Source organism: Nelumbo lutea, chromosome 1 (assembly GCF_056320005.1).
Source record: "Nelumbo lutea isolate HS-2025 chromosome 1, American lotus-T2T, whole genome shotgun sequence".
Lineage (NCBI taxonomy): Eukaryota > Viridiplantae > Streptophyta > Magnoliopsida > Proteales > Nelumbonaceae > Nelumbo > Nelumbo lutea.
This window is the reverse complement of record NC_142684.1, coordinates 218,900,496-218,909,745: the sequence shown is the minus strand read 5'-3', so window position 1 is coordinate 218,909,745 and position 9,250 is coordinate 218,900,496. Positions and strand designations below refer to the sequence as shown.

Below are 9,250 nucleotides of genomic sequence, written 5' to 3'. Positions count from 1 at the left end.
GCCTCCATCCATCCCTGATCCCGCTCCAAACACACAACTAACAAATTGATGAAATTACATTGCCACTACCAAAGCAAGTGCCAAAGGAAAGAATCACGCCAAAACAAAATCAATTGGGAATTTACATTCCCTCTTGGATTTGAACAGAAACAGTTGCCCCCTCCAAATGATAACCCCTTTTCCCCGCTTCTTCATTAACCGTATTCTTCCTTTCTCGTGAACCGCCGTCAATCCTCGTACCGACTCCAACAAATTTCCATGTAGTCACAATTTAGGAGAACATAAAAAAAAAAAAAAAAAAATTAAAGAATTGCCTGCATTTTACTATTGCTAAAAAAACAAGAATAGCAAAACCAACAAACAAATATCGTCATCATCAGTACCAATCAATAACCCTGCTATCCCAAAAAACAAAAGCCAAACGAGAAACAGAAGCGAAGAAAACAAGGAAAAAAAAAAAGAAAAAGGAAAGCGGAAACACCCTAAAATTTTACAAAACTACACTACTTCATCATCATCATCATCATCCAACATCCATCGTCGAGGGTTAGAGTTCTAACAACTAAAAACCTGCATTTTCTTCAGGATCAGGCCTTAAAGCACCCAACGTGATTATTGCTGTGGAAGGACTTCTCCTTATCGATGATACCTTGAACGTATCGGAACTCCTCCACATGGCAAGGGATTGTAATAGTACCCTTTTGATCAAAACCGTACTCCTCCTCGGCTTCCTTCAACAACTGCATAAACAGTGGATGGTTAAAATAAATAACAGGAACCACGAACCTTTGTTGCTCCTCTCCTTGACCCACCATGATGGCGAGACAACCCTTGGGGATACATCTCACTTCCTTCTTCCCACCATGATTGTGATGATGAAGATGAGGTAAATGCAGATGAAAGTTCAACATGTGCTTGTCACCGCTACCCATCTCTGAGTATCAGAACAAAATACGCGCACAACCAGTTGTTCTTTCTCTCTCACGGGGAGGAAGAAGCCCTTATTATATTATAAGAAAACAAGAGAGAAAGGCCACGGATCAGAAGATGAGATCGCTAGCTTGAAGAGGGTTAGAGAAGAATCCGTCAAAGGCCTAGGAACGTTGCTCATGATCGAACAGCTTCAAAGGAAACACATACGATACGATTTTCGAAAGGATTGGCAAGAGAGGGGAATCAGAGGAAGGTGGGTTTATATAGCGAATGGATTTGTCATTTGAATCATTTGATGGCTAGAAGCAATCCAACTGTACACGGAGAAAAGGGTTGCTTGTTTTTTACACCTACACAAAATTAAAAAGCAAAAAAGAAAAAAGGAAGGATAAATTCTAGAGACAGGAATCGTCATAATAGCATGGGAGAGGGGAGGTGGTGAGGGTAATAAATTACCTTGCCGCCTAGGAGAGGGATTTTTTATTTTTATTTGGGTACCCTTTTCCATTTTTGGAGTATCTCGTATTCATGTTCAACTGCTCACTTTAATTTGGCAACGGAAACTATGAGAATGTTGTTTCTGTGGTAAAACCGTAAATTCGAGCCCTATTGTTTGTACGTGGATATCGATTGGTGAAAGAGTTGGAAACGTGTCGAGGGTCAAGGCCCAAGGGTGAGAAATCTCGCCGACAATGAATAAAATATCCTTCATAGGTAAGCAACCACTAATATGTCCACGCGGAAATCAAGAGCCACGCCGGCTCTCTCTCTATCTCTCTCTCTGCGTTTCTATTCCCAAAATACCCCCAAGACATTGTCAGGAGAAAAATTCAAAATCATAGCTGGAATGCCAAAAATGCCCTCTAATTTTTCATTTTCCTTTTCCCTTCCCATAAATTTGATCCCTCTTTCTTGTTTTATTCTCTCTTTCACTACCAAAAAGAAATCAACTAGGCCGGATTTGGTGCCGGAACTGAATTGAATTGAATTGAATGAAAAAGTCTTCAAATAATCCCGGATGGAGTGTGGCAAGAGAGAGAAGCTACTGTGTTAAAGCGCACATCTCATTCATACTGTCGCAACGTGATGTTTCGTTATCGAGGGAAATAAAAGACTCGTACACAAATCATAAAGGACAGAGACAAACCATTGGATTGGTCGACTGCAACAGTTCTTTTGGAATATAATCAAGCAGAATATCATTTCTTTGGTAAAGGCAAATTCAATAACCGTACATGCTTATATTCCTCCTGGGGGTGGGGGATAGGCTGGAGATTCGAGATATTTCCTGAGTTGGAATCAGTCAGACTGGCCGTTGAGATTTGAACGTTTTACAATGCCAATGTCGGTTAAGTTATCCACCATATTGGGAAGTTGGGAACCCAACATCAATGACGATTTCATAAGTGGAAATTTAATACTTTCTAGAGCCCGTGTAGTTGGTAAATTACCTAAAATTCCCTTTTCCTTTTTTTCTTTTATTTTTTACGGGGCAAGGGGCAAGCCATCCCCATTGCCCTTAAACCCCCCACCCCCACGTACTTGGTGGCAAGGGGATTTGATCCCAGGTCTCCGCTAAAATGAGACAAAAAACCTATAATTGTTCTATTGTCTAGGAGATGTTTGACATCATCAATGATGATTCCTTCCTAGTGATTATCCAGAAATTTATGAAAATTACCAAAAATTGTTGTTTGATACTATGTAAATTGAAAATAGTGATCCCTTAAGATGGCCTGATTTCAAGATTTCTTTTTCTGTATTGTAAATCACCAATTCTTCTTTATCCCATGTGGCTCTGACATGATGCCTACTTTTGGGAAATGAAATTGATGCCAAATATCACCTAAACTAAAATGCAGTTACATGTTAGATTCCTCAAACTGATTTCTGACCTTTGCAAAAGCCTCCCTTGAAGTGCGGTAATTGCACCTCCCTTGAACAGCTTAACTTTTTGACATAATTGCAAGTAGATCCCGTTTGTTAGAATCATCCAACAAGAGGTACTAAAATGTCCAAAATATCTATGCATTAACTAATAAGGATGGTTTCTAACAAAAGAGAGTTTGAGGTTGTAACTTTACTTTAATTTGAGAGTTGATATGAAGAGAAAATTTGGGAAATAAATCAATTTTAGAAAAGAAATTAGAAGGATTTGGAGCAGCGATTGATTTGAAGAGAAAATTTAGAAAATAAACCTTTTGGTCAAGAGTAATTATATGGGTATTTTGGACATTTTTATGTAGATCCACGTGGAACTATTTTAAAAAGTTCAAGGGAAATGATTACAATTACTAAACTTCAAGGAAAATAATTATATGCGAGGTTTCAACAATTTACCCTAAATTTTGTCGGTATGTATATTTCTGGCATCATAGTTGAATTTAAAATAAGAAATTAACTATGGGACTTTTTAATCCGACCCACAAGGCCACAACCAATTCAGAAACTGAATATTAAAATGGGCATCTTTTTAAAACCAACCTATGCATTACATAGTATATTCTAAAGTGCAATTGTCCATTAAGTATTTGGTAGTGTAGTAATTTTCTCAATAAACAAAGCCATGTAAACACTATGGAGGTGTTTTAAGCAGTGTTTTAAAAAATGACTAAGAGGCCGAACCGCTTTTGCCTTTGGGTCGTAGGTCACCACTTTTGCCTATGACTTCTTGGGACGCATAGATCTCGAAAAGTTACCCAGAATAAGAAAAAAAAAATAGTCACTCCAATTAGACGTCAGAGTGCAAAGTTATGGCCTCTGAAAGTTTGTATACATTGAGTGTGTAACTTGTGACCAGGTCAAATGGGTCAATGGTTGAACCGGTCAGGTCCAATGATTCTTGACTAAGTCGATATTTTGACTATTTGACGGGTCTTTGATTGAATAGGACCCAGACTCTTGGTCGGATGACAGTTCGACCAGCCAGGTCAATGGCGGATTAAAAACACTAATTTTAAGCAATTTCTTATTTAATTGGACCGATTCAAGTAAAAGTGATTACACCTCTTTTAACTCGATTTTTTTTTAAATTTATTTTGATGAAAATAACTTTTACTTCGACAGGTGTGTTGTCTTATGTACCGTAGTCTGATGAAAATAACTTTTTAACTAGTGAATGACCTCATACTAATTACGGGGAATCATTAATGTTAAATTTACATTATTGAATCAATAATGTTAAATTTATATTTATTAATATTTTAAATAATTATTAAAATTTCAAGAAATATTTATTTCAAAAAATAGTTTTTCAATAATTATTAGAATATGGATAGTTTTATTTTGTTATGATACATAGAGGGGTAATGGTCAACTGAGTTTGATATAATGTAGGCAGAACTGGTTGTGGATAACTACTTTTGCATTTTTTGCGATTTTTAGGAATGGATTGAAAATTGTGGTAATGGGTTGTGGGCTTTAGCAACAACTTTTCAGAAAAATGAGAAGGTCGTGTGTCTGAATGGTGGGGGCTGTAGCCTGGTAGTGGGATATGGGCTTTAGTAGGAATTTCTCAAAAATTGCCACATGTCTAGCTTTCTAAAAAATGAGAAAGGCCTTAATAATGATAGTGGGTCGTGGGTTTTAACAACTTCTCAAAAAAATGCCAAGTGTTTGAATGGTGGGGGCCAGTTGTAGCTTGGAAACATTCCTTTAATATATATATATATATATATTAGATATCTCTGTACTAAGTATGGGGAAGTTAATGTTATACATACACACATATATATTGTGAATTAGTTTTTGAGTAGAGTAATTTTTCAATTTTGGAACTATTATTAATAATAAGTTATTAATTTGTAATAATTAATGTTAGTAGTTAATTAATGAAATAATAATTGCACTTATAATTAATTTTGTTTAATAATTGAAAGTTTTATAATTTCAATTTCACTAAATCAAATAAATATTGGATATTAATATTATTATTATTGATAATAATAATCAATAATTAATTATCAGTAATATATTAATAATACATTAATAATTATAAAACCAGTAATAATAATAATACTAATAATAATAATTTATTCTTATTATGTATGTACTTATTAATATTTTAATAATTATTAACTGAGAAGAAGAATAATATTAATTATTAACATCTCTATTAATTATCAATATTTAATTAAACATGTTAATTATTATTATTATTAGCATTATTATTAAGTAATAGTTTATTCTTATTATGTATGTACTTAATAATATTTTAATAATTATTATTAATTATCAGTATTTAATTAAATCGGGTTAGGTTTAAAAACAAACTAACTTAACTAATGTTAATTATGATTAACATTTAATAATTAACATTACTTGTATGATTATAAATTAACTATTATTAATTAATATGAATATAAAATAATTATTATTAATAATGTTATTAATTATCAGTATTTAATTTAACCAGGTTTGGTTTAAAACCAAACTGAATTAATTAATGTTAATTATCAGTATTTATCATTAATTAATTATCAGTAAATAAATACAAATATTACTATAAATATTCAATGCTTGTATTTGAATTAATAAGTATCATTATTATCAGTAAATAATAATAGGTAATTAAAATTAATAATTGATTATCAATCCGAATTAAAATGGGTAATTTCAGCAATTAATTTTAAGTAACTAAATTTTGCTACTTACAATTTTTTAATAATAATCAATATTATTAATATATTAATAATATTTTAATAATTATAAATTCGGAAATAATTATATGATTATAATAACAACAACAACAACAACAATAATAATAATAATAATAATAATAATAATAATAATAATAATAATATAATAATAATAATAATAATAATAATAATAATAATAATAATAATAATAATAATAATAATAATAATAATAATAATAATAATAATAATAATAATAAAAGATTTTATGAAACACATATCTCACTTTAGTAGCAGGAAATTATTATACATTATAACTTAAATGGTTCGACTACGATATGGGAAAGACATAATATTAAAAAAAAACTTAAAATCAACCAATCGGTATTATAAGGGGAGTGACCAATCGGGTGGTATATATCAAAATTTTATGGAGTGCTTTAATTGGTCCAAGATCTTTTGATATTGATGGTGCTTGATCTGGTACTCCTTTTTGGAGGACAATTTGGATGTTGGACTGATGAGGTCAGCTGGCTGAGCTGTAAAGGGACAATAGTCAAAATACCAAGAGTGCTTTATTTGGGGTGGGCAATCTGATGCTTAAGTCAGTGAAGAGTATTAAGGATGCAGTAAAGCATGATAACTAGAGGATTCTGAAAGCTGAATAGTGCATACCTTCTCTGATCGAAGGGAGCGCCTTTATATAGGCGCAAGTAGTCGTGAGTTTCATGTAGAGCATCCAAGATCTCTGGGAGGATGTGACTCATCTTCTTGCCACGCTTGGAGATAGTTTCCGCATAAAGCGATAGAACTTATCTGATTGCCTCCAAAGCAGGTGGCGTGGGAATCAGCTCTATCAGTGGGGTGACATGATCCCGGAGGATTTAGGACAATAAGGCGCATGCAGAAGAGGCTGGTCACCATGTCAGGTAGATCACCAATTATACCTCGGCCAGGTTGATGGGACCTTGACGGGAGATTGCCCCTTACGCCGAGGTGCCTACAGATCGACCCTGTGTAAGTTTGTGTTTTGAATCAAGCGCACAAGCTCCTGATGAGCGCTACTGTTTCTATTTGTGTTACCGACCTGGCTACAAGCTCTTACGTGGCTTCCCTAATAAGGTGAAGCACTAGAAGACAAGATAGTTCTTCTTGTCCATGGAGAATGGCTGGTCAATGACCACTTGGAAGGCTGAACCAAAAAAGGTCAAGTTTGATGAGGCGTCGTCCAATAAGGTTAGACTCCACGTTGGTCAACAATAATTGGTCAATGAATTTTTGGCCGAGTCACTGCTCATCTGGGCTGGTTTGAGCCCCATAGGTAGGTCAGTTGGTTATTCTTGCATTATGGTATGCTTTATTGCCTTGACTTACATTTTCCATTCTTTCTACAGAGATGTATTGCACTTTGTCCGTGTTGGATGCTACTAAGAGGCCTTCAAAGAAGAAGAGAAGGACCACCAAATCTTCTCTTCGTTCGTCGATGATGGAATCGGGATCGGTTGAGGGTAGGTCGGCTGGCCATGAGCATGAGGTGGTCAACCTCGAGGAGGATGGAGACCCGATGTAGGTTGACCCGTCCTATGGCATCCCGAACCCAGTAGTTCACTTGTCAACTCCCCACGTCACTACACTTGAATAATCCGCCGATGCCGCCGGTTTACAGGGTAACACCATGGGTCCCTTCATTCTTAGCTAGAGGGGGATTGTCTCAGTGCCGAAGAGGATTATCAGCTATTTTATGACCCCTAGCACTCGTTTGGCCCGTGAGCTTGACGAGGCCAAGGGAATCATCGCCAATCTGATTGGCAAGGTACAAAGAACTTCAACTCGAGGAGAGGTGGAGTAAGTATACGAAAGACATCCACCGAGCTGAAGAGTTTGTTGTCAAATGATTCCATCATTCGTCGGGATATAAGTGTAAAAAGGCAAAGGCCACCATGCCCTGCCTCAAGAGGGGTTTGAAGCTATGTCGCCACTTCATCCAGTCTTTCCATCCCAATTTCGACTTCAGTGTCGTGTTCATTAGGCCAGTTTCCGATGAGTTGACCGACGAGGTCGATTGGAAGCCTAAGACCAAAGAGGAGGATGAGGAAGGTGGCGAGGAAAATGCCGAGGATGTGATTGGTGACGACGAGGAGAAGGCCTCCAAGGAGTAGTTGGGGAGTTGTTTCTTTTCTTCTAACTGAATGTACCCTGGGCCTACGTGCTTGGACAACTTGAGATTGAGTTGCTTTCCTTTTTTTTTTTTTTTTTGCATTAAAAAACTTCTCTATCTCTTTCTTTTTTTTCTAAGTAATTTTGGGCATTACCGCCCTCCCCATGGATAATTTGGGAGGTCGGCCCGGCATGGCCCATGGCCTAAGCCCGTGTGGTTCCGTGCCATATCGTAGGCCTGGGCCATAGGCTAGGCCTTGGGCGTGGGCTGAACCGAGTCAAATTGTTTTTTTTTTGACATTTTTTATTATTTATTTATTTTTTAAGTAAAAGTAAAATATTTAACTTTCCTTTGGGAAGTATTTGAAAAAATAAGAATCCGATGGAATTGTAGATAATTGTGCCAAATACATCAGACGATTCTCATAATGAAAGTTCTCAAAATCCATCATTTTTTAAAAGGATTTTGAGAATGAGAATCTCCAGAATTGATGCCAAATAAGAGTCTTAGTGTTTAATTATATTAAAAAAAATTATAACCGATGAACTGGCATCATAAAAGTGATAACTAATTGGGTGAATTTTCATCAAAATTCATAGGGAGATTTCATTGGTCCAAGCCTTTCCGGTATCGGCAAAAATAACAATGTTAGAAACATCATTGATGGATCTATACGACAATGAATAAAATAATAAAAGCATGCACGCAGTGTGGCATTACCCACGTTTTAAAATGTCAATTTAGACCCTAAAGTTTGAGAAAGACCGCTAGTAGTAAATTATCAATCATTCAATTTACTTAATTAAATTAATTTACTTCATTTCTTAAATTATTTTCTTTATTTATGTTAACTTACTTAATTAACTAATTTAATTTACTTATTTAGCTCAGTTAGCTTTGATTATTTATTTTTTCTATTTACTTAGTTTAAATTAGTTAATTCACTTAATTGCATGGTTTAAAAATCGTCATTGACTTAGGAGCTTGAACCATTTCACCGAAGAACTGGACAATTGTTTAGTTCCATTTAGAGATGGAAATTTCCCCCATCCTTGTCGGGTACCCGACCTCCTTGAGCCCATCATGTCGGGGAGGGGGAATGAAGTCCCCACCTGACCCTGATTATATATATTAAATTTTATTTATATGAACTATATATTATTTCATATATATATATATGTGTGTGTGTAATATTATTTATGTTATATATATTAAATATATTTAAAATATTATTTATATTTTAAAATATTCTTTTATTTTAAGAAAAAAATATTATTTTTTAAATACTGTTAATTAGCAAACTTTGGGGATTCGGGTCCCAATGAGGTACTTGTCTCCATCGGGGATCAAGAGTGGAGGATAACTTTTATCCCTAGTGGGGATTGGGGTTGGGGACATGGATTAATTTCAAAATTGGGTCGGGGACAAGGAATATGATCCCCGCCTCAAACCTTCCCCGTTGCCATTCCTTGTTCCATTTTATACTTTTCCCAGATTTTTTCATAGAAATGTTGACTTGATTAGT

General features: G+C 35.0%; 1 pseudogene across 1 annotated transcript; it reads right to left on the bottom strand.

Moving 5' to 3' along the window:
• Positions 1-495: 495 nt before the first annotated feature.
• LOC148881091 (auxin-responsive protein SAUR32 pseudogene) lies at positions 496-1,903 on the bottom strand (annotated as a pseudogene). Its single transcript, XR_016104742.1, has 2 exons — positions 1,390-1,903; positions 496-1,283 (listed from the first exon to the last, which is right to left on the bottom strand). The product of XR_016104742.1 is annotated as an auxin-responsive protein SAUR32 pseudogene (transcript).
• Positions 1,904-9,250: the final 7,347 nt, after the last annotated feature.